General features: G+C 41.0%; 2 long non-coding RNA genes across 2 annotated transcripts in view; both read left to right on the top strand.

Moving 5' to 3' along the window:
- LOC134807542 (uncharacterized) overlaps positions 1 to 26,743 on the top strand; it is a 38,456-nt gene that overhangs the window by 4,051 nt on the left and 7,662 nt on the right. The window lies entirely within an intron of this gene.
- Positions 23,022 to 24,865, top strand: LOC107967410 (uncharacterized). The gene is made up of 2 exons (XR_001707782.3): positions 23,022 to 23,209; positions 24,645 to 24,865. It is a non-coding gene; the product is annotated as an uncharacterized LOC107967410 (long non-coding RNA).

A 26,743-nucleotide genomic window follows, 5' to 3' on the forward strand; every position in this document is an offset into this window, starting at 1 on the left:
TCTCTTAGCCTCTATCACTATATTCGTTTTTTACTCTGACTCTTTTATATAATGAATTATGCTCATTGATTTCCTAGTGTTCAACACATTCTTACATTTCTGAAATAAACTCTGCTTTGTCATGTTCTATTATTTTTTGATCAAATGAAAGCCATGCTGGGTTTGATTTGTTAATCTTTTATTTAGGATTAAAATGTATTTATAATTAATAAAATTGGTCCATTGTTACTGATTTTTGTGCTTGTCTGTAACAAGTTTTGGTATCAGAGTAATGCTAGCCTTGAAGAATGAACAGTAGCAGTTTAAGTGATTTAGGAACTAGCTCTTCCTTGAAGTTGGAAGTGAATTTTTACAAAGCAGGTTTAACTAGAAAGGTTAGAGCCAGGTCCTCAATCTTTTGTGAGGCTGGAGCTATACTTTGTTTTCTTGAAGATGTGGAGTTGCCTGAGCTGGTGGTAGGAGAGTGGGATGGAGAGAACACAACTGGTTTGAGTACATATTGAGTGAACAATTCCTTAAAATATAGTGCTCTATACCTAAGTAACATGAAGGGAAGTGAAAACGGCTATATGAATTTTAGTGATTTTTTTTGCTTATTTTTACTGCTTTAGGACCACTGAGTTAAACAGCAAGTATTGGAAGCGTCCTTAATGATTATTTAGCACACACAAAGTATTTAAACTTTTTAAAATAAATGGCCACTATTTTAAAACTGGGAAATTTCAAATTTAATAACATGGGCCTCCAGTTTTGCTTTCACACTGTATTCCCATATGTCAACAACTGACTGAAGCCATGTTGACTCCTTTAGACTGGGAATGGGCTGTCAGTCTCGTTTAAATTACCTCCCTAGGCCCTTTTAGGTATTTGGGCTTATACCCAATGAGACACCTCTTATCTTGCTGAGGCAACATAATAGATCTAGGACTTTCTAAAATATCCTCACAGAAAACAACTTTACCGAACTCTCCCATAACTTACTCAAGAGTGAGCTCCATCATTGTAGCCCAAACTCTTGTGGTCTTTAGCAGATGATGGCAGTTCCCCCTTATCTGCAGGGGATACATTCCAAGACCCTCGGTGGCTGCATGAAACCACAGAAAGTACCAAACTTAGTATACACTTTTTTTTCCAACCTGATAACCAAGACAGCTACCAAGAAACTAATGGGCAGGTAACATACAGGCATAGCTCAGAGATATTTCCAGTCCACTTCCAGACTATCACAATAAACCAAATATTATTATAAACCAAGTCATATAAATTTTTTGCTTTCCCGATGCATATAAATCTTATGTTTATACTATACTATAGTCCAGTAAGTGTGCAATACCATTATGTCTATAAAAAATGCTCATACCTTAATTTAAAAATACTTTATTGCTAAAAAATGCTAACAATCGGCTGGACATGGTGGCTCACGCCTGTAATCCCAGCACTTTGGGAGGCCAAGGTGGGCAGATCACCTGATGTCAGGAGTTCGAGACCAGCCTGGCCAATATGGTGAAACTCCATCTCTACTAAAAATACAAAAACTAGCCAGGCGTGGTGGCAGGCACCTGTAATCCTAGCTACTTGAGAGGCTGAGGCACAAGAATCGCTTGAACCTGGGAGGTGAAGGTTGCAGTGAGCCAAGATCACGCCACTGCACTCCAGCCTGGGCAACAGAGTGAGACTCCTTCTCAAAAAAAAAAATGCTAACAATCATCTGAGCCTTCAGCAAGTGATAATCTTTTTGCTGGTGGAGTTTCTTGCCTTGATCTTGATGGCTGCTAACTGATCAGGATGGTGGTTGCTGAAGGCTGGGGTGGCTACAGTAATTTCTTAAAATAAGACAACAGCAAAGTTTGCCACCATCAACTGACTCTTTCTTTCATGAAAGATTTCTCCGTAGCATGTGATTTGGTTTGATAGCATTTTACCCACAGTAAACATCTTTCAAAATTGAACTCAATCCTCTCCTCTCAAACTCTGTTGCTACTATATCAACTAAGTTGCTACTATATCAACTAAGTTTGTGAAATATTTTCAGTCCTATGCTGACATTTCAGCAATGTTCACAGCATCATCGCCAGAAGTAGATTCTATCTCAGGAAACTTTCTTTGCTCATCCGTAAGAAGCAACTCCTCATTGGTTCAAGTTTCATCATGAGATTGCAGCAATTCAGTCACATCTTCAGGCTCCACTTCTAATTCTAGTTCTCTTGCTATTTCCATCACATCTGTAGTGACTGCCCTCCACTGAAGTCTTAAATCCCTAAAAGTCATCCATAAGGACTGCAATCAACTTCTTTCAAACTCCTGTTAATGTTGGTATTTTAATCTTCTCCCATGAATCATGAATATTCTTAATATTATTTACAATGGTAAATTATATTCAAAAGGTTTTCAAATTATTTGTTCAAATCCATCAAAGGAATCACTATATATGGCAGCTATACCTTTACAAAATGTATTCCTTAAATAATAAGACTCGATAGTCAAAATAACTCCTTGATCTATGGGCTACAGAATGGATGGTGTGTTAGCAGGCATGAAAACAACATTAATTTCCTTGTACATCCTTATCTGAGCTCTTGGGTAACCAGGCACATTGTTAATGAGCAATAATATTTTGAAATAAATCTTTTTTTCCGATGAGTAGGTCTCAACAATGGGCTAAAAATATTCAGTAAACCATGCTGTCAACAGAGGTGCTGTCATCTAGGCTTTGTTGTTCCATTTCGAGAGCACAGACAGAGTAGATTTAACATCATTCTTAAGGGCTCTAAGGTTTTCAGAAATGGTAAATGAACACTGCCTTCAACTTAGTCATCAGCTGCATTTGCTCCTAAAAAGAGAGTCAGCTTTTTCTTTGAAGCTTTGAGGCCAGGCATTGACTTTTACTCTCTAGCTATGAAAGTGCTAGATGGCATGTTCTTCCAATAGAAGGCTGTTTTGCTTACATTGAAAATCTGTTGTTCAGTGGAGCCACCTTCATCAATAATTTCAACTAGATCTTTTGGATCACATGCTGTAGCTTCCCCACCAGCCCTGTTGCTTCACCTTGCACTTTTATGTTATGGAGATGGCTTCTTTCTTTTTTTTTTCTGTTTTGAGACGGAGTCTCACTCTGTCGCCCAGGTTGGAGTGCAGTGGTGCCATCTCGGCTCACTGCAAGCTCTGCCTCCCGGGTCTACGCCATTCTCCTGCCTCAGCCTCCCAAGTAGCTGGGACTACAGGTGCCCGCCACCACACCCAGCTAATTTTTTTGTATTTTTTTAGTAGAGACAGGGTTTCACCGTGTTGGCCAGGATGGTCTCGATCTCCTGACCTCGTGATCCACTCGCCTCAGCCCCTCAAAGTGCTGGCATTGCAGGCATGAGCCACTGCGCCCGGCCCATGGAGATCTCTTCTTTCTTAAACCTCATTAACCAACCTCTGATAGCTTCAAGCATCTTCTGCAGCTTCTTCACTTCTCTAAGCCTTAATAGAATTGAAGAGAGTTAGGGCCTTGCTCTGGATTAGGCTGTGTTGTGGCTGGTTTGATCTTCTATCCAGACCACTGAAACTTTCTCCATAGCAGCAATACAGTTTTTTTCACTTTCTTATCATTGTGTGTTTACTGGAGTAGCACTTTTAAGAATTTTCCCTTTGCATTCACAACTTGGCTGTTTGGTACAACAGACCTAGATGTTGGCCTATCTTGGCTTTTGACACACTTTCCTCACTAAGCTTAATCATTTCTAGTTTTGATTTAAAGTGAGAGACGTGTGTTCTTCCCTTTGCTTAAACACTTAGAGGCCATTGTAGGGTTATTAATTGGCCTACTTTCAATATTGTTGTGTCTCAGGGAATAAGGAGGCCCGAGGAGAGGGAGAGACACAGGGAAAGGGCTGGTTGATGGAGCAGTCAGAACACACACACATTTATCAGTTAAGTTTGCTATCTTATATGAGTGCGGTTCATAACATCTTGAAACAATTCTAATAGTAACACCAAAAATCACTGATCCCAGATTACCATGACAGATAGAATGATAATGAAAAAATTGGATTATTGTGAGAATTACCAAAATGTGACACAGAAACATAAAGAGAGCACATGCTGTTAGAAAATCGGAACTGATAGACTTGCTTGAGCAGGGTGCCACAGACTTTCAGTTTGTTAAAAAAAAGAAAAAGGAAAAGAAAAAAAAAAGCAACATCTGTGAAACATGATAAAGCAAAGTGCAATAAATAAAAGAAGGTGCGCCTGCAGACACCATGGAAATAGTGACTAAAGGGAGGATTCACATCTTGGGGAAAACAGGAAGGGAATGGCATGAGATTTCATTATGCTACTCAGAATGGCATGCAATTTTAAACATGAATTATTTATCTCTTGAATCTTATACTTAATATTTTCAGGTGATGGTTGACGGCGGAAAACTGAAATCGCAGGAAGTGAAATTGGGGCTGGGGGAATACCATTGTATAGTTGGCTCTCCATACCCGTGGGTTACACAATCATGCATTCAACCAACCATGGATCAGAAATATTGAGAAAAAAAATAGATGGTTGTGTCTGTACTGACCATGGACAGACATTTTTTTTCTTGTCATTATTCCCTGAACAATACAGTATAACAACTGTTTACATAGCATCTGTACTGTTGTTAGGTAATTTAAACTATACAGGAAGGTATGTGTAGGTTATATGCAAATATGTGTTAGTTATATGCATCATTGTATATCAGGGACTTGAGCATCCCAGGATTTTGGTATCCGAGGAAGGTTCTGGAAGCAACTCCCCATGGATATCAACAGATGACTGTACAAGGCCTGCAATTTCCCCTGATACGTAGCCTAACGCAGGGTATGTATCATCATAGTTCCTTCTGCTTCATAGTTCCAGGCAAAGAGCCACTGCAGTAGAAACTACGCATACTGACCAGGGTCACCAGTTTTCTCAGGAAAACTAAACATTTTACTTTATCTTTCATATTTTCTACATGTGTTCTGGGTGGAAATGTCTTAAGCCATGCTAAACCCGGCCCAGGAATCATGAGTGATGGCAGCCCTCCCTGGAACCCCATGAAGTTTGTTAGATTTTCAAATGCTGAGAGAGTTAGGAGGAAATTCCCAAGGGGAAAGGAAAATCATCAGACGGAGAAAACAGGTAGATGGATGAAGAGAGCAGCAAGGTGAATTTGCGAGAAAAAAAAATCGATCTCTTCTAAGACAATAGAAGGAGGAAAGAGAACGGAGTAAGTGGTGAGATGCAGGATACAGTATTACCTATCACTTTATTGTTATTATCATAACTGTTTTTATCCATAAAGGCCACATTTACAACCAGAATTTGGGGAGCTGTAGGAAAGGATATGGGAGACAGGCTGGATTCGACAGAAAGGAAGAAGGCGCAAAAGGAAAGCCGAGGGGGCCAGGAGAGGGTGAGGGAGGAAGGGGAGAAAAAGCTGCATTTGTGCCCATCCGCCTTGAACATAAAGACCCAGCCTCCGTCTGAAAAAGAGCCAACAATGAGGCAGCCCCAGAATCAGCCCTGCTGTTGAAGTCTGACACGTTAACAACCCCAGCAGGAATTAAGAGGTGAAATAAGCAGATGAAACATTCACCGAAGCCGAGATAAGCATTCCTGGAAAGGAATTTTTCAAAAAATCAAAATGAATTTCACAAATCTTCCTAATTAGGAAACATGACAAGGAATTAAATTCAACCTAAAAAAAAATGAAGTGCTAAATAACTCACCCACGCTAAATGGAAAGGCTCTATTGAGAATACCACTGATTATTAGTTTTCGCTGCTCCGGGAAATTATCTACGCACAATGATGGACATCAGCATTCAGCTCACAGCGGCAGTCAAAAGCAGCAGCTGAGATGTGTGGCCATCCTAATTAGAGGATGGAGAATTCTGAAAAGACTCTGGAGCTGTGACATTCCTGGCTGGGGCTTTCCTTCCAGGAATGCCACATTAGGGTTTTGGTCATCACGTTTAAAAAAAAAAAAAAAAAAAGGACTTAATAGGAATGATCCGGAAAGGGACAACAGAAATGACTTTAAAAAGAGCGTGAGAAGCTTTGAGGTTCAGAACAGAAAACAGGAAAAGACTTCCATAAGAAATAATTTTTAAAATTAGGAGAGAGGGAGGTAAGTAAAAGCCTCGGGTGGTGGGAAGGGCAGCCAAAAGGTATACTGCCTGGACTTAGGTCACTCCAGACATGTGAGGGTTTAGCCTGTTTCTAATGAGCACACCCAGGGGTGTCAAGAAATTACAACAGATTATCTAATATGAATTAGCCTTCAATTCTTCATTCAATAAATATTTAGCAAGCACCCTCCATGTTCCAGGCACTGTCTGTAGCCTCTTGAATAGATCAGGGAACAAAATAGATTTTAAAAGCCTCTGCCTTTATGGGATTTACATGCTAGTGGGTGGGCAGGCCTTGGGGTAGGGACATGTGGAGATAGACAATAATAGATAATAAATAAGTACATTGTATAGCGTGTTCTAAGGTGATAAGAACTATAGAAAAAAACATAGATCAGGATAAGGAATGTTGGGAGTACTCAGGATGCCCCTGGTTGAGAAGAGAACATTTAAGGAAAAACTTGGAGGAGGTAAGGCAGTGAAAGTAATAGATATCTAGACAAAAGGTATTCCATGCAGAGGGAGCAGCTGGTACAAGCTTCCCAAGCAGCAATATGCCTCACGTGCTAAGGAAGAGTGAGGGGAGAGAGAGTGAGTGTGTGTGTGTCTACGTGTGTCTATGTGTATTTGGAAAATTAGGAGTGGGGGGATGATATGCAGATTGAACAGGGCGTGGTATAATAATTAACAAATACTTACATTTAGTAAGCAGTGTTATAAGTGACACTTACAACAATGTCAGGCAGTTAGTATGTGCCTGACGCTGTTATAAGCTCTGTTAACAAATATAATTTGCACAAGCACCCCACGGAAGTAGCTACTCTTATTACCCTCATTTTACCTCTAAGGGATCTGAGACACAAAGAGATCAGTTAGCCTGTCCAAGGTCAAGCACTGGAGGCTTGGTGCGTGGATTTAGAGCCCACACTCCTAGTTGCTGCCTCATGCCATCTCTCAATGTGGTTTTAAGCCATCTACTTCTGATTCCAGTTCTGATTACTTAACCTCGATTGGATTTCAGTGTACTCCCTAGGATAAATTTATGTTTCTCTTAAAAAAAAAAAAAAAAAAGCAGCGTGGCTCACTGCTTTATCACTCATGACCGTTCCTGGCCCTTTGTTCCTTTCCCCTACCAATTCAGGAGCCGCTATTTTCTGCTAGTTTATCCCTGAAGTCCATTATTTCTGCCCAGCAAATAAAGCAAATGTCTATGGATAGAACTTCAGTTCAGTTTGTGAGGGAGTAGGGGTGGTGCTTCTCTGGTTTAATAACGCCCTACAGATAACTAAGAGGCAGAACAGAGCATACACTGAGTTAAAAGCTAGGTGTCACTATTTCTTATACTCCAAAAGGCACTGTGTGGAGGGGTGTGTTTTAACACAACCATCACCAGCTCCAGCTTCTCAAGATCTCTGTCCTGTTTTCTCAAGACACAGCACTTTTATGCTGAAAACCATTGAAATGTAAAGCCATTGAACTTTAAATGGATGAGTTATACGTGAATTACACCTCAACAAAGCTGTTAAAATAATTACATAATTTTTGTAAATGACAAGATCTTGGCTTTTACCTCCCCTGTTGACCTCCCTGCCTGACTTCCATCCTCCCTCACATACCTTCATGGGGCACGGAACCATACTCAGAAAGAGGATCACCATTCCAGAACCCCAAGCACTCCATCCAACATTACAACTTTGTTTTAACTCCAGGGATTACAGCAGTATGCCAAGGAAAATAAATGACTCTTTACCATTAGATCTTCAGTACCAATTTTCTTTATTAGAAAAAAAAAATCTAACTTTTTTTTTTTTTTTTTTTTGAGATGGAGTCTTGCTCTGTCGCCCAGGCTGGAGTGCAGTGGCCCGATCTCGGCTCGGCTCACTGCAACCTCCACCTCCCGGGTTCACGCCATTCTTCTGCCTCAGCCTCCCGAGTAGCTGGGACTACAGGCACCCACCACCATGCCTGGCTAACTTTTTTGTATTTTTAGTAGAGACGGGGTTTCACTGTGTTAGCCAGGATGGCTTCGATCTCCTGATCTCGTGATCCACCCGCCTCAGCCTCCCAAAGTGCTGGGATTACAGGCGTGAGCCACCGCGCCCAGCTTCTAACATTATTTTTAATGTTAAAGCAAATGTGTATATTATGAAGCAGAAGGCAATATTCACTTACATAGGGCTTTTTAAAAATTTTTGAGACAGAGCCTCCCTCTGTCACCCAGGCTGGAGTGCAATGGCGTGATCTCGGCTCACTGCAACCTCCACCTCCTGGGTTTGAAGTAGGTTCTTGTGTGTGGTTAGCTGCTTTAAGCTGGAGTGGGAACAGTGTATGTCCTCTGCCAGTTGTGGAGACAGAGAGATTGAGATACACTGTCAGTGGCTAAAACAGGAGACTCAGGAACTGATCCAAGCTCAGTACCGCTATATTATGTGATATTGTGCATAACATCCCATTTTGGGGCCTCAGTTTCCCAACTAAAAAATGAGATGATTGAACCAGGTGATCTCCAAGGTTGCTGCCATCTCTCAAAGTCCATGATTTGGTGTCATACTGACACAAATCAGATTCTGGGCTCAGATTCATCAGCACCAAGATGCCCAGAGATGTAGGAAGCAAAAGATACAGTGCCTGTCTTTGTGGAATTTTTCATCTACTGAGGGAGACTATGAAGTGAATTTACAAACCATCCAAAGGACACAAGAGGCAAGAAGCAGCTGAGAATCATGAATGATCAGAAATCTGGTGCAGATCACTCGCTTTGAATCAACTGTGCACCTAAACGACAAGGAGACTCTTACCCGGCCAACCCCTGCGCCCTTTGGGCCAGGACAACTTGACACAAAGGCACTTGCTGTTGATCTTGTGCGTGGCCCCAAATCACAGCGTAAGAAACTCTCAGAGCAGGAAAGGGATGTTAGCTATGAACAAATCCAAAACCCTCCATCTACATTCAGGATTTGGGATAATGCTCGCATCGCACTTAGAGTATTTTTATTCGATAGAAGGTTCTTAACATTAACTCAAATCTTAAATAATCCTAAAATTGGAAGAGAAATATATCCTTCTCTTCAAAGCCCGATAAATTAAATATGGAATGATTTTAAGACAAGTCTTATTATGACATAGGGTTGAACAAGATCTGCCTGGCAGCCACTTATTGAAAAGCATTGCTCTGAAAAAAATTAACTTCTACCCTTCATTGTAGGGTATTTATGCGTTTTCTTATGTCATCATTTCGGATCCTTTCCTGCTCCCGAAGCTACGGCAGAGCATTTCCGTAGGTCTCCAGTCACATGTCTTTGCTTTTCTGAACATACCAGGAGATCTATGAAAGTGAAACTAAAAGGAAATAGAAAGGAAAAACTGCTTGTGATCTCTCTCATCCAACTATTTCATTTTCATTTGTTCTAGGAGAATTTCTTCCAGCTCTAGCCTCCTGGATTTACGCTTATTCTGGGGAGTAGACTAAAAACCTCTACCTCTGGCAGGCATCTTGGGGAAGTCTTGCCTAGATGACATTTGACCTTTGGGGTTTCCTCCAATCCAGATATTCTAGGGTGCAGAAAGGAGTAGTGGTCCCTCACAGATCGCCCAAAATGGATTTTTTCCACCCTAATTGGAAAATATGCTCATTTCTAACACAAGATGGCGCTGGGACACAGGCAAGAACATTTCTGATTAAAACAAAACAAAATGAAACAAAACAAAACACAAAGCAAAACAATCCATGAGCACAAAAGTTCTAATAAGCCAGAGAATTATTTTGTTTCTGGACAAGACCAGCTTTTGTCGAGCACATTTTAGAACAGCTTTCTGGAGTAGCAATAATCTAATTGAGCTGCTTTACCCTAAATCAACCAAATGGTCAGGACTGAATTAAAGTAGTACAATGTATCCTTAGGAATAAAGTATTTAAAAAGAACTCTAAATCCCTTAACTACGCAGGGTCAAAACCAGAGATAAGTGGTCAGGGGACTTAGTTGAACACTATCATCAAAAGTGATGTCTTAAATTCTTATTCTGATATGGGATGGGGTCTTTACCAGTTGAATAATTCTGATATGAATTCAGTTGCCTTAATAAAATTATCTTTTTTTTTTTTTTTTTTTTTTTTTCTTAGAGACAAGGTCTCACTATGTTACCCAGGCCGGTCTCAAACTCCTGGCCTCCCATAGTGCTGGGATTACAGGTGTAAGCCACCATGCCCAGCCTCATTTAAAATTAAATGAGCTCTTCTACTTCATAATAGAGCAGATTGTTTTAACTTGTTTGCACTTATTTGAGGATTATTTGATGAAGCAATTGAGGAATAATTCACAATTTGAACTATAACCACCAAACAAGTTCTGTTAAGCTAACACCTAAGTTGAGTTTTAGCGTTGTTTTTTGTTGTTGTTCTTTTGTTTTGTTTTGTTTTTGAGACAGAGTATGGTTGTATCACCAAGGCTGGAGTGCAGTGGCATGGCTCACTGCAGCCTCAACGTCTGTGTTCAAGTGATCCTCCTGCCTTAGCCTCCCGAGTAGCTGGGACTATAGGTGTGCATCACCATGCCCAGCTAATTTTTTATTTTTTGCAGAGATGGGGTATCCTTGTGTTACCCAAGCTAGTATCAATCTCCTGGGCTCAAGCGATCCACCTGCCTCATCCTCCCAAAGTGAGAATTTATTGGGAAAGGAACTTATTATCTGTCTTCCTCCTGACCCCCACAATAATCTCCTCCACATGAACAAGTGGTTGGCCAGTCTGTTTAGAATCTTGTAGTAACAGCAAACTGACCACTCAGGAGAAGCAGCCCATTCTATCTCTAGACGGTTCTAAGGTTAGAATAGTCTTCTTTAGATTAAGCCAAAGCATGGCTCTTTATAATTTGTGCTCATATATCTCCATTCTTCCTTTTAGAGGAATGCAGTATAACCTTCTTTTGTAATATGACTGCTCCTCAAATTTGTGATGATTTGGGCCTTCTCAGTCAAAAACAGCATCCGTTTCTGCAGTAATTTTTCATATGACATCTTTTCTAGCTCTATCTTGGATATCTTTCTTTGATTTATCTTAAAATGTGTTCTGATCTCACAGCCATGGGCCTATGTTAGTTGCCTGGATTTAAGTACTATGCTTCTATGAATGCAGCTGAAATTTGGTTAATTTTCTGCACAGTTATGTCACACCGTTTTCCCTTTAAAGCCCCCGGTCAACTAAAACTCCCAAGCCACTAATGTGGATGTAGCAAAATCTACCCGCCCTTACATAAACAGTTGACGTTTAGAATTAAAATGCAGACGTTACGCCCTGTGATACCATGAGGATTTCAGTTCATAGCTGTGGGCTGTTAAAATTACTTAGAGTAATTTCATTCAGACTCTGGTGCCAGACATACCTGGATCCAAAAGTTTGTTCCTCCCTCATAAGCTATGTCATCTTGGGCAATTGACTTGATCTCTTAAAACGTCAGCTTTCTTATCTCTAAAATGCAGATAATATTGCTACTTTTCTCATAGGGTGGTACAATTTATATGTGATGATTTCGTGCAAAAAGTATATTTAGCACAATTCATGGCACGAAGTAAGTTCTCAATAAGTGTTTATTGTTACTATTATTAGTATTAGCCCATCATCCTTCAAATCAACTATCCCTCCTTGTCCATGTCATAGGAATATCTGACAAGCATGTCCTCTAAGGCAGATAAAAATATTACTGTTAGGGAAATTTAAAAGACAGAATCTGCATGACTCGCCACCATAGTTTCCCTCAGGCTGGTCTACGAACTAATCAGCACCATGTAGGTATAATTCCTGCCCTAGCCATGGTTGCACCCACTGGCTATCAGCCAGTTCATGTCTTATGGCAAGGTAATTATAAAAGTTCTTGTCAAAGGCCATGCTGAAAGAAAGTATGGTTTTGATGCCTCTTCTTTCTACCAATCTAATATCCTTATCAAAAAAGGAATAAATGAAGACATGTTTTGTTTCTGAGGTTTTGGGTTGGCTCTGAGTGATCTCTGCTTTTCTAAAGACTTACAAAGAGTCTATTTAATAATCTGTTCAGTTGATGGGTTAAAGTGGTGAAATTGTGGGTTATTTCCCCCTTCTTTCTATTATTATAATAATGTTTGTGGAGTAAATAGCCTTTTAAAATTCTGTTCTAGAATTCTGCCAGGGATAATTGTCAAGCTGACTGGCTTATAGTTTTTATAATATGCCCCTTTCCCCCTTTTTGAAAATGGGGACAACTCTGTCCTTCTCTTGTCTGTTAACAGTTCTCCTATTCTCCATGCTTTTTCAAGGATTATTGACAATGGTTCTGGGAGTTCTTTGAGTAACCTGGGACGTGATTTGTCTAAGTCTGGAGATTTGAATTTATTAAGGGGGGTGAAAAGAACACCACACTCGTTTCTAGCTCTGGCTTTGCCATTTACTAGCTGAGTGAGCGTGGGCAGGTTTTGATTTTGTTTTAGCCTAAATATCCCCATCTGTGAAAGCAAGCATTTGTATCAGATGAAGTTGAAGGTCCCTTCAAGGTCTAACGGCCTATGTTCTATGTCTCAAGTAATCTGACATTTTCTTACTAAGTTTTCTCATTTATCCTGGCTTTTAGTTTCCCCTGAATAAAATGTGTCCTACCCTTTTTTTATTTTGAAATGCATTTTGGCTTAGAATTCCGATACCTCAGTGTGACGCTCAGGGTGCAACACTCTTGGTCCCCACTTGTTAGTCCAATTTTATCTCCTACTGCTCCCAGGTTCAAACCTGCTCTCCATGCAGATGGACTCAGCCACTCTTTCTGAATATGCACGTGCGTGTCCCTCCCAGTCCTTCTGCTAAGGTTACTTCCCTAAAGTAGAATATCTCCCGGCCACGTCTCTCAGTCAGATTCTACCCCTCCTTTAAAGCCCCGTTTACTTACCAATTCTCTTTTGGGAAGTGTTTCCTAACTACTCCACATCATGATACACTCCTTTCTCTAAATTTCTTTCTTTCTTTTTCTTTTTTTAAATTTCTTTGTGACAGAGTCTCGCTCTGTCCCCCAGGCTGGAGTGTGAGTTTAAATTTATGTTAGGCTAACATGAGCTTTTACTTATTTATTTATTGTAAGACAGAGTCTCACACTTTCACCCAGGCTGCAGTGCAGTGGCGCAGTCTCGGCTCACTGCAAGCTCTGCCTCCCAGGTTCCTGCCATTCTCCTGCATCAGCCTCCCAAGTAGCTGGGACTACAGGCGCCCTCCACCACGCCTGGCTAATTTTTTGTATTTTTAGCAGAGATGGGGTTTCACCGTGTTAGCCAGGATGGTCTCGATCTCCTGACCTCGTGATCTGCCCGCCTCGGCCTCCCAAAGTGCGGGGATTACAGGCATGAGCCACTGCGCCCAGCCCTCCTTTCTCTAAATTTCTAATGCATTCAGTGCAGATCATCTGATACTAAAAAATAATATCTGTGGCATCTGGGTGTGGAAATGTTGAATTGTATTGTTATTGATCTGCATGTCTTGGGGGGTCCCCTCTCCCAGCCCTCCTTGCCTTTCCCACATTGAGTACTGTTCTGGGGATGCTTAATAAACATGGAGAAATACTGAATGAATTTGAAGCCATTATATATAATTTTTCTGATCAGAGCATTTGGGTAACTATGTAATACATGGTAGTTTCTCTTTCAATTTAGGAGTAACAGAAAGGTGAGCCATTGCTCGGGTAGCTTAATACTAGAAAGCATGTTATTTTAAAACGTATAATAATCCTTTATCTGAATAAAAGGATTTATTATACAATTGATAATGAAGTTCTTAAACTAGCTCACTTTCCTCCCCTGTCACCATAGATAAGGGATTTGAGAAAAGTTGCAGAATACACACAATTACTAATTGAACTCATCGATGCCAACCCTATCCTAATCTAACTTTCCCTATATTGGCCAAGACAGCCTAAATCTTTGGGTTGGAGGCCAGGTTTACATTTTATCTAAAAAGTGGCATAGTTACAGTTTTTAATAATAGAGAAACTATTTTTGTGTGTTCGATATCATACCAGAGATACATCCCAGCAGACATGGATTGTTTAAATATGTGAGTGCGTGGAAAGGGAGGATTGGCCTCCCTGACCCCCAACACTGTGAAATGCTTGTTCCTAGTAAATTATAAGTTGCAATAAGTCAGTTAACACCGTAGAATCACACCATTGTCCTAATAGTAAAATAGCTGTGAGAAAAGACTTGTGATAAGATTGTAACATAGGAAAAATAATGCCTTTCCAAAAATCAACAGTGCACAAGCTCACAAAGCATGCCAGAAACAAAGCAGAGACAAGAAGTCATTCAATTGTTCAACATGTGCTACTGAGCATCTACTGTGTACCAAACCCTGTTGAGAACATGGGCATTAGGGACGTGGAGTTATATAAAAGATATATAGGCCAGGCACAGTGGCTCACGCCTATAATCCCAGCACTTTGGGAGGCCGAGGTGGGTGGATCACGAGGTCAGGAGATCGAGACCATCCTGGCAAACACGGTGAAACCCCGTCTCTACTAGAAATACAAAAAAAAAAAAATTAGCTGGGTGTGGTGGTGGGTGCCTGTAGTCCCAATTACTCGGGAGGCTGAGGCAGAATGGCGTGAACCCGGGAGGCGGAGCTTGCAGTGAGCTGAGATTGTGCCACTGCACTCCAGCCTGGGGGACAGAGCAAGACTCCACTTCAAGAAAAAAAAAAAATATATATATATATATAGAGAGAGAGAGAGAGAGGGAGAGAGAGAGAGAGAGAGAGAGAGACCTTGCTCACAAAAAGGTCACATGCCATCTTAAGGGAGAGACAATCAAATAAACAGATCACACTCCGTGGGATGACAGGTGCTACAATAGTGATTTGTGTCTCCACTGTGGCCAGGGGCTGATACCAAAGGAGAAATGCAGGACAAAGTGAGGATCTTATTTCCTGGGCGGCATGCCCAGTCCAGCACTCACAAACACCCTTCTTCCTATTCCAGAGTCTTCCTCACACACATGAGAAGAGGCTCTAGCTTCCTTTGTGGTCACTACCTCTAGTCTTCAATCACCAAGAAAAAGTCAGGAGTTGAAAGGCCAAACCGTGTACCATTATAAGCAAAGCTGCAAACTGACAAGTCAGTCCAAGGCTTACAAAGCAGTGTTTGTACGGTGCTTTCATAGGCTTGGTTGGGGGTGATAAGTACAAATTTCCCAGGCAAATATACGTAAAGCTAGTGTTTAGTAAGCTTGTAATAAACGGGAGTGTTTATAACTGCTAAACATAATGATAACACTGGAACTCTTTACAAGAAAGCAAAACTAAAAGTGTGTGAAGAAGCTGCCCGGCCACGTGCTGGGCTGTCCCCATCATCAGGCCCGGGAACGTAAACTCCTGCACCTTAGCTCCCTCGTGATCGACAGTCATCCAGAAAGCATATCACCTAAGCCACATCTCCCCCTTTTCCCAAAGCCCTGTCTAAGCTCGTCACTTTGAGTCAAGGAAAGCACTTGCCCTGGGAAGTCCTTCCTGTGAAGCCACCCTTATCCCTGCCATGCCTGAACCCCAGACCCTCAACCCACCTCAGCCTCCGTCCAGTTACAAATCCCAGGCCAGCCCATCGCCTGGACTCTGGCTTCCCCACCCAGTTTCTCCTCTTCTGCTCTGCCTTGTCACCTCCTTTCCTCCTCGCTCTCCTGCTGCATCGCTCGGGAAGAAAGCCTGCTCCCCGAGAGGCTGGGCAGCAGAGGTACGACCATGCTCTCCTTCTACCTGAGAAAACCCGGGCCCAGGGAAGCCTCGCCCCTTGTCCAGGGCCACATTTCTCGTAAGTATTACATACTAAATATGTAATACATGGGACATGCAGGGACTTGAAGCCGTTTCATTCTACTGTGAATAGTAGAATATTATGTTTCAGGGTCTAGACCCGAAGTCATCAGCTCCAAGAGGAGACTCTAAGATTTCTCATGGTGACTAGAAGCCTTAGAACACCTCCTAGAGACACACAATTGCATCCAGACTTTTCCAGTCTGGATCCAGAGGCATGTGGGAAAAGTAAATAAGAAAGGGAATGAGGAAAGCAACACAAGATATCATTTATATGTTCTGCTTCAAATTGTCTTTTCTGAGGGGTTTTTAGGACACAATACATCACACTTCCCTGTCCCTTGTTGTATACAATCTTTCCAAAAGGCTATGGCAGTAATGAAGGGTCTGGAAATGTCCTTCCACCTGCCATGTGAAGCTTCCAGCTGAGCTACAAGGATAACCTAGACAGACACTCTTGAGAACCACGTGGGTGCACCATCACCTCCAGAGTCTCTTGGCCCTTTCTCTCCATGATCTCGTCCACTCCATGGGTCCTTCTGATGTCATGCTAGAACTCCCGTAAGATTGTGTGCTTGGTCCTTAGAGCCTCCGTATGTTTTTCTTTCATTCCATAGGAGCACTATTTCAATGGGTATGGCCTCACACCCTCCTCCTGTCTCCATTTCCTTTAATCACATCTTAAGCCCCTGCAATTGGGCATCTGCCCAAACTCCTCTTCTGTACCTGCTCCCTCAATAGCCAGTGACCTTCTTCCCAAATCTGGTGGTATTTCCAAGCCTCCCCTCTTCCCAGGCCTCCCTGAAGCAGGTGGCCCAGCTGATGTCTCCTTCCTTCAGGAAATTGTCTACATCTGGTCCTCTCTTGCATGCTCAGTTGTATTCCCTTCTTTAGGGAAGAAAGTAGGCTATGAACTAGCAAAGCAATGCCCTATTTCTGCCTTCGCTGCTTCCTGCTCCACCCTTACACATACTCTCTCTCTCTCTCTCTCTCTCTCTCTCTCTCTCTCTCTCTCTCTGTCACTGCTCCCTAAGTCCCTGAGTGTCAGTGTCCTGCAAGTCTCACTCCCTGGCCTGTGCTCTCCTCATTCTCAATAGGCTCATCCAGTCTCATGATTTTAGCCTTCAGCCCTGATGGCAACTCCCAGTCTTTGCTCCTAACTGTGACTCTCAGGTGTACTCTGTCTCATGGTTTGTTTATTTATTTATTTATTTTTGAGACAAGGTCTTACTCTGCCCCCAGGCTGGAGTACAGTGGCTCAATCATAGCTCACTACAGTTTGGATCTCCCAGGGTCAGGCGATCCTCCCATCTCAGCCTCCCAAGTAGCTGGTACCACAGGCATGTGCCACCATACCTGGCTAATTTTTTAAATATTTTGTAGAGATGGAGTCTCAAGATGTTGCCCAGGATGGTCTCGAATTCCTAAGCTCAAGCTATCCTCCCACCTCCGCCTCCCAGAATGCTGGGATTATAGGTGTGAGCCACTGCACCTGGCCCTGTCTCATGGTTTAAAGCATTCCTCCACTTGATGTCTTTCAGATTCAGTTACTAGGAGGGATAAATACACTCCTTACCAACCAAAAGCTCCATGAGCCTTCGGACCTGGCCCTTTGAGTTCTATCCTGCCACACCCCATTTTTGGCTTGTTGAGGAGACCAGCTATTGCTATCGGCTTCTGTATCTCGCTTTTATACCATTACCATGGATGAGGTAGCTCTCTTCCTGACAAAGACCACCCTGTCCATGTGCGCGCCAGATCCCACCACTATCCTAGCATTCTCCCCTCTCTTCTGAATCATCAGCTCTCCCCTCTATACGGGATGAATCCCATGAGCCTTCAGACCTGCTCCCATCTTACACACGCATGCACACACACACACAGGACACCACTCTTAACCCCACTTCCTCCCGTTTCTCTCCTTCTCTACACAGCAAAACTCCTCTAAATAGTTGTTCTTGCTCACCATGTCAGACCTCTCTTCTCCCACATCCTCTGTTGGAGTCATTCTAATTAGGACTTCACAGCACCCAGGCCCTCCTACTCTCTCTCTGACGCACAAACCACCAGCACCAAAACTGTTCTTATCAAGGTCACCAATCATCTCTTCACCATGACATCCTATGGTCATTTCTAAGTCCTCATCATCCTGGACACCTCAGGTAACACATGGCACAGTTGATCTCTCCATTCTTCTGGAATACATTTTCCTCACTTGGCTTCTGAGAAGCTTTCCTCCTCAGGTCTTCCTCCAGCTTTCCTGGATACTCCTTTCCAGTTTCCTTTGCTGATTCCATCTCAGGTCCCCACCTTGTAATGTTAGAATGACCAGAGCCCAGTACTCCGATCTCTTCTTTTTTCTAATTCTACTCTCTTCTTTGGTGATCTCATTTGGTCTATGAGTTTTAAACATAATCAATATGGTTTTGATGCCCATGTTTATAATTACACATGCACATGCCCAATTGCCTATTCACAATCTCTATTTGAATGTTTAATCAGTATCCGAATGTATCAAAAAATGGAACTCCTGGTCTGGATGCCAAACCTGCTCCTTCCACAGCCTTTCCCAGCTCAGTTAATGGCCATGAGTCTGGTTGCTCAAGCTTAAACCCTTAGAGCTTCCTCTCACATGTGCTCTCTCTCTTTTGATGCCTCTGCAAATCCTGTTCACTTTACCTTCAAATTATGTGCAGAATAGAACCATGTTCTGCTGTTTCCAAGGCTACTCCCTAGCCCAGCCACTATGTGACAGCCCCCTAACTGCTCTCCCGCTTCTGCCCTAGCTGCCTACATACTATTCTCAACAGAATTCTCAGTGTTATCCTGTTCAACTATAAGCTTGATCATGTCACTTCCCTGCCTCCCAGGATAATAAGAGCAAAAATCAGTATTCAACACGATGTCCTGCAAGTCCCTCCACAGTATGGGCGCTTGTCACCTGTCAGACTCCATGTCTAATGGCTGTCTCTTTTGCATACTCTGCTCCAGCCATCCTGGCCTCTGCTCGCCCTAAAACATGCTGGGCACAGTCCACCTCGGGGTCTATGCACTTGTTCTTCCCTTCGCCTGGAATGCTTTTCTTCAAAAAATCCCCATGGCTTGCTTTCTTACTTCCTTCAGGCCTGAATTGAAATTTCACTTTCCCTGTGAAGAGGCCTTGATTACCTTCTTTAAATAACTCCCCTCTCCCAGCCTCAAAGCTTCATAACCATCAGTTACCCTGCTTGATTTTTCCCACAGTCTTATTACCAGTTGACCAAAGATATTTACTTATTTGGTTTTTTCACTTGTCTATCTCTCCTTACTGAAATGTAAGTTCCATGATGGCAGGGATTTTTGTCTGTCTGGTTCAATTCTGAATTCTCATTGCCTAAACTGTGTCCGACATGTAGTGTGTGCATAATAAATACATATTCACAGAGTGACTGAATGAATGGATGGATCTCTCCCTTCAAAATGATATTCAGATTCCCTCTATAGTCTTCATTCTAACTACCAGCCCCCATTATGGACTTACCCCTTGAGGTCTGTGTTTCTGTGATGTTCTGTGCACTGGGTATCCCTCTAACACCAGAACCAAGATGAAAAAACAGATTTCCTGATCCTCAGCCTAGGTTCTGTCCACTCTATGATCTACGACGTGCATATTTTCAATGGTCTGTTAGTAGTGCCTAACCATGAAGGCAGGCTTAGCCAGACATTCTGATCGTGCCCAAGAGTCCTATTTAGAAGGTCATAGGAACAGGCTCTCTTGCCCATACATACAGGCTTTAAAAAGTTGAATGATGTTCTTGTTAGACTCTGTGATTTAAGAAACACAGTGCAAAAGGGAGTCCATTATTGGGAATGGAGGATCCTGGGACAAGCTGAGTGAAACAAGCACACTCTTTTTCGGAACCTCTTAAGATTCTGGGAGGCCCTTTCCAGGGGAATAATAAGGCTGAATTGAGTGCAAGAGACATATCTTTGATTTTCATAACCTTTGCTCCCTTCTTTTCCATATGGCAGAAGGCTTTCTCTCAGAAACCAGGAAAAACAATGGAGTAACAGCATAGCCTAAGGCAGTGCAAACTCAAACATCTAACAGGACCAAGTGGGGAATATAAATGAGGGGGAAGGTGGGGATTAGGGCAACCTAGAGAGGGCAGATCGCCACTACTCCACTTGGCCAGTGGTTTCCATGGGGGAAATGTAGGGCCAGAGATTCTCAAAAGTAGCTAGGATTCTAGAAGTGAACGTAAAATCTCCTAAGTTATAAATGTCGGCAATAAATCTAAACATTTTTTTAAATGCCATAGGGTCCAAAAAACACACCTTTGGGTGGAATGGTTTTGTGAGCTGCTTACCTATACCTGTAATGTAGGAAAAAGCACATGAGCAGTCCAATCACACTGCCTGAGTTTGACCCTTGGTTCTACCCACTGGTTTACAAAGTTGCTCTAAGTCACTTAACTTAAGCTTCATTTTTCTCCATCTCTAAATCAGGACAGTGCTTCCAGGACTGACATGAAGATTAAATGAAAGAACGTAGTTGCTACTCAATATTAATTGTCCTTGTTTTTTGGATCTCTGCTCCCTCCCTTTTTTCTCATTGCACAATGAACTAGAAAAAACAGTTCCTCCACATTCTTATTTAAAGCAAATTAAGCAACGCTTTTTATCATTTGTCAGATTTTTTTTTACCATGATGAGCCTAAATACACTGTACTGGTTGCTAATCAGACCTCATTTGCAGCTGTGATTTTTGTGGTTGTTGTTGTTGTTGTACTATTTTGTTTTGTTTTGTTGTTTTGTTTTCAAAGAATGAGAGGACAGAAGAAGCATTAAAGCAACATTCTTTCCAAAATTAAATTCTGGCAATACAGTCTCCAGTGATCCTGACTAGGAAGCAAAGGGAAGACCCCGAGCCAGCAGGGGAAGCCCTCCAGCACTCTCAGGTTTTCAAAGAGCCTTTACAAAAGCACTAAGCAGGGCACATCACCGGAGAAGAAAAGCAAAGAGTGTCACAGGCTTGTAGCCATAGTGTTAGCAAGGCTGGGGCTCAGAATGAGCTGAGACTTGCAAAAAATGCTCAGGAACAGCAAAAAGAGCTTTGTGCAAGTATATTCTGAGCAGGAAGAATAGGGAAGGGCCAGATCCTGTGCTTGGGGCAGATGGTGTAATGCTAGCAGATGACAGATACAAAGCAGAATTATGCAACTCCTACTTAGCTTCCATCATCTCTATCTCTCAGAATGATCTTCAAACTGGAAAGAACAATATAAACACTGCAAAGAAGCAATTGCAGCCCTAGTTATGAAGCTCTTTAGAAAATGAATACCTGGGCTCTCTAAATAAGCTTAGATCTCCAGGCCCTGACAAATTGCATCCCTGGGGACTGAAAGAATTTGTAGATTTAATCATAGAATGATTGTCAGTAATCTTTCAGGAATCTCAGGAGTGATGCTAGAAGATTAGTGATGGGCAACTGTCCGAGTTGTCAAAAGGGGAAATATGTAGGTTTGGGGAACTTTGCACTGTTGAGTTTAACTTTGATCCCCAGCAAACTGTAAGCTGCATTATTAAGGAGTTAGATTATAATCGCTTTGAAAAGGAAGTGGTAATCTCAAGAAGCCAGCACAGGTTATGTAGAACAAACCATGTCATACTAACATCACTTCACATTTTTTTCTTTTTTGAAAGATTACCGAAACTCTCAACATTGTCCCAGAGGTAGTGAATCTTTCAACAGGGCTTCCGACAACACATTTTATGGTACAATGAATGGATAGGGCCTGGGTGATCTATGGCTTGGTGAAGGCACAGCTGGGCAAACCATTGTATCCAAAAAGCACTGGACAGGCGGGGCCAAGTCAACTCAGAGAGAGGTGTAGCACAAGATGCCGCTAGTCCTTGTTTGGTGCCCGGTTCTGTGAAAATCCTTTCAATGACATGAAAGAGATGCCAACATATAAATATGAGTTGACACAAAATGAAGAAGTCTAAGTAATATGCCGCATGACAGAAACAGGATATGGTGGTTTGCCTGAACAAGGAGCCAAAATAAGCATGATGGAATTTAATGGAGAAAATGCAAGTTCTTCATATTGATTAAAAAAAAAAAACTCGGTTATTCAAATTATTGACAATAGTTAATGGGAAAAAGTCTTGAAGATTGTAGTTAACAAAAAGCCCAACATGAGCCAAAAAATTCTGACATGGCTACAAAACAACTAGTGTTTGCCAGGTAGCATAAGGGGAAGTGTAACAGGCAGAGCAAGGGTGATGAGGGTGCCATTGGCCCATCTGCCTCAGAGCATCAGGGCTTATTCCTGGTACCATGTTTCTTCTTCACATTCAACTTTGTGGTCTTTGTATTTTGTAAATCATGAAAGCAAAATATATTCATAGTAGAAAACTTAGAAGTACAGAAATGTTTGAAGAAGAAAACGAAAATTAGCTCTCATCATTTGGAGATCACTACTGTTATCATTTTGGTATATGTCCTTCAAGTCTCTTCTGGAGACTTGTGTTCCATGAGGCACATGGAAGTACTAAAAATGTGGGTTAGGTAGTGTTTATATTCTACATTAAAAAACTAACATTATGTCCTGAATTATTTCCTCAACTTACATATTCTTTGAAACCCAGTTTTAATAGTTATACAACATACTATTGTGTAGATATGCCATAATTTGTTTGAATTGACTTGCTCTTGGACATTTAGGCTGTTTCCACTTAGACGTGGTGGCAGGAAGGTGGCACTAGATTTTAAAAGGGGATACTGACAAAGCAGTGATCAGTCCAGGGAGGATAACTGGACTAGTGAAGCATCTTAGAAACCACGACCTGAGAGGGGCAGTTCAGAAAACCGGGAACGTTTATTCCAGAGAAGGGCACACATAGACAACTCTGATAGCTGTCTTCAAACCCTTGAAAAGCTGTCAAATGAGAAAGGGAGTGAATTAGTTTTGTGTTGTTCCAGAGGGCTGAACTAAGACAAGTGGACAGAGGCTGAAGGGAGTCTGATTTCAGCTCTATTTCTAACAATGCCCACTGTCCACAGACAGGCTGAGCTGCTTTGTGAGGGAGTAACATCTCCATGACAGCAAGGTGCAAGCAGAGATAAGACAACCACCTGGGTCAGGAACTTGTAGAGAGGATTCCTACATGGAGTGGGAGACTGAAATAATAACCTCAAAGATGCCTTCCAATCAGAAGATTTGGTGATTCTTTCTGAGTTATCAAACTGCCTTCCTTTGACCTTGCTCACATGCAGAAATCCAAGTCAGGTAAGGAGGAAAGAAGTCAATGACATTAATTTCACTGCTAGAGTAAGCACTGTAGCTCAGAACTAGAACACACGCCTGTGTACTTGGCATTGGCTCATATCTAGGTAGTTTTTTACAGTCAGCAAAGCACTTTGCAGATAGAACTTATAGTTTAATTCTTGTAACAGCTTTGGGAAGTAGATATTGACATCATCCCACTATTAAAGGTGAGAAAATTGAGGCCCAAAGTGCTGGAGTGACAAAACCCAGCCATCCACCTCTAGTTCCTTGCCACTTCCCAGGATGCAATGCTGCTGTTCTCTGTGTGAGTTCCTAGTGCACTCTTTGATGGGCACTCTTTGATGGGCTGTGAAGGTTCTTTGTCCTTTACACTCTGTGTATTTGGTGTCTCTTCAGCTACAGTTTTAAACACTTTAGGGCAAGGGTTTAAGGGCATGTTATTTTTCTTTTGCATCCCATCCTCCCACAGCCCAGTGATCTTTCTGAAATGCACATCCGATCATGCCAGCCCCCCGTTTTGAATTCCTCTTAGGCTTCTTCTTGCTTGGCACAGAGATGCCAACCCATTTGGGAGGGACGGCAGATCCAAGAGTGGTGCACATTTCAGAATCTTGGGAGGAATTGAAGTACGATTTATAGCATATAGAAGCAATACAATAATTATTTGAAAAGAAAAATCAAAGCAATTTGTTCATGAATACGTTTGTTTTGCTTACCAGAGCTATATATAGGCAATACTATAATTCTCGACACTTTTAGGAGAGCACATTATTTTGAGGGTGCATGAGACTTTCATTTTCATCAAAGAAGCCATGAATTTTGTTGTTGTTTGTGGAACCACAATCTCAAAAGTGAAAACATGCCATCTCTCATATCTCAGATTTCCATACATGTATGGGCTTGTGTCTGGACTCTCTTTCGTCTTCTGTTAGTTTGTGGCTTCTGTGCCACAGTCATGCCATCTAATTATTATGGCTTTATAAAATGTTTTGCTCTCTAGTCGGACAGCTGCCTCCACTTCTTTTCCTCCAAAATTGTTTTTGAACCTTTGTTCTGTTACATTAATTTTAATATGAGCATTTCCAGTTCCATAAAAAAAAGTATTTTGATTTTGATTGTAATTGCACTTGATTAATATATTAAAATTGAAGGACAGCTGACAACCTAATGATATTGAGTCGTCCCATCCATTTATTTGGATGTGGCAGGACCTCTTGGTTGCCTACTCATCAGTACTAGCCCACTCCACTTCCTTTCTTATCTACAGAGAATGCTTCCCATATTAGAGACTGAAAATATGAGAGATTTTCCTATCCTTCCATAGGCATGGCCTCATGACTCAATCCTGGGGGACATGAGATAAAGGTTTATGGGAAAAGTTTGATAAAAAAAATAGATGTGTAAAGAGATACTTCTTTTACTTCCTCTGGAATAGTCATGTGAAGAGGTCTTTACACATAGACTCTAACTATGACATCAATCCTGAAACTGGGAGAGGACAAACCTGAGATAAAAGCCTTGTTGGAGATGCTTCAGCAGAAAGATGGAAAGATCCTGAGTGTTTGATGACATCCTTGAGTTGCAGGATTAAGCAACCCTGAACCTGCCCATGCTGGGCTTCATGTAATGTGAAGTAATAAATATTACTTCAAGACACTTCCTGTTGGATATATGTTACTTGCATGTAAAAACACCTTAATTAATATACCATGTCTTGTTCTATTTCCTTCAATAAAATTTTATTATTTTCTTCACAGGCATCTTACACATTTTTGCGAATATGACATTTTTGAAGATTACATTTCTAATTGTCTATTACTGGTGATTAAGTAGGCTATTGATTTGTTTGTTGGTCTTATATCCAGCTTAGTGATCACTCATTAATTCTAATAGTTTATAAAGTGTCCTACAGACTATTATATCATCTGAAAATAAGAACAGCTTTCTTTCTGCTTTTAAATTCTTATATTATGTATTTTTCTTGTCTTATTACATTAACTTATACTTCAGATACAATATTGAAAAGGAGTAGATATGGTAAGCAGCTGTTTCCTCCTGACTCTGATAGGAATAATTATCAAGTTTCAGCTTTCAGGACCTTTCCATATCACAACTCTAGGGGGCATCATTCATAGTACTTTGACATTATGAGTGGTTTTGTAATATATTTTTATAAATAGTCTCTGTTAAAGTGTTTATGTACCAGTTAGGATTAGGCTTGGTTGCAGGCAACATAAAAAGACTGAATAGCAGTAGATTATACAAGATGGAAACTTGTTTTTCATGCCCAAGATATCCAGAGGTATTCAGTTCAGGACACAATTAGTGTGCTGCAGTCTCAGAGATCCAGAATCCTATTACCATGTTGATCCACCATCCTAATCGTTTCCCACCTTCAGGTGGGAAAACATACACTTTCCTCGAAAGATAAAGAAAGCACATTCAATTTATAATTTATCAAATTATGATTTTAAAAAATTCAATAAAGTAGGACTAGAGGTGTGGCCAAGATTGCTAATTTCATCCCAGTATCTATTCTTCCTGTATCCTTGCAAAAGAAACCTTAATCTTTTATTCTGAATTTTCAAATTTATTTGCATAAATTTTTCCATTTTCTCTTATGGTTTGTTTAATCTCTATTCTAATGTGTTTTGTTTCTGTTCCCATTTTTGTTCTTAATATTTTATTTATTTGTGTCCTTTTCCTTGATTTGCCTCACTAGAAATTTTTCTTTCATTCAAAAACTCAAATTTTAACTATATTAACTTTTTGTAATTTTTTCTTAATTTATTGATTTTTACTTTACCTTTATTATTTCCTTTTTTCTACCCTTTGTGGCACCTACTGGTTTGTTTGTTTATTTTCTCCCTTCTTGAATTGACTGCAAACTCATTTACTTTTTATCTTTCTTTTATTTTACAGATAAATTTTAGGTTCTAATCACATCTTTTAATACTACCTTACTGCATCACACATTTTATGTGATTATTTTATTTTCACTTCGTTTAGAATATTTTCAACTTTTCATTATTATTTCCTGTTGAATCTAAAAGTTAACTAGAAAGATATTTTTAAATTTCCAAACATGCAGTTTTTAAATTTTTTTTTAACTTCTTTAAAAAAAAACTCTCAGCCAGGCACTGTGGCACATGCCTGTAATCCCAGCTACTTGGGAGGCTGAGGCACAAGAATCACTTGAACCCAGGAGGCAGAGATTGCAGTGAACTGTAATCCTACCTGGGCGACAGAGTGAGACTGTCTCAAAACAAAAACAGAAACAAAAAAACACCTCTCCTCTTTGCTTGCAGGTGTCTAATTTAATTGCATATTGATACAAATATGCATAATATAAATTCTTTGAAAATTGCTAAAGTCTTCACAATATGGCCAATTTTGTAAATTTTCTAAGAAGAAAAATTTATAATTTTTATTGGATACAGAGTTCTATATAAAACAGATAAATTTATAGATATTTTCTTCAAATATTCTTACAGAGTTTTTTTGTTAGATTTCTCATTTGCTGTTAGAAGAATA

Source organism: Pan troglodytes, chromosome 10 (assembly GCF_028858775.2).
Source record: "Pan troglodytes isolate AG18354 chromosome 10, NHGRI_mPanTro3-v2.0_pri, whole genome shotgun sequence".
Taxonomy (NCBI): domain Eukaryota; kingdom Metazoa; phylum Chordata; class Mammalia; order Primates; family Hominidae; genus Pan; species Pan troglodytes.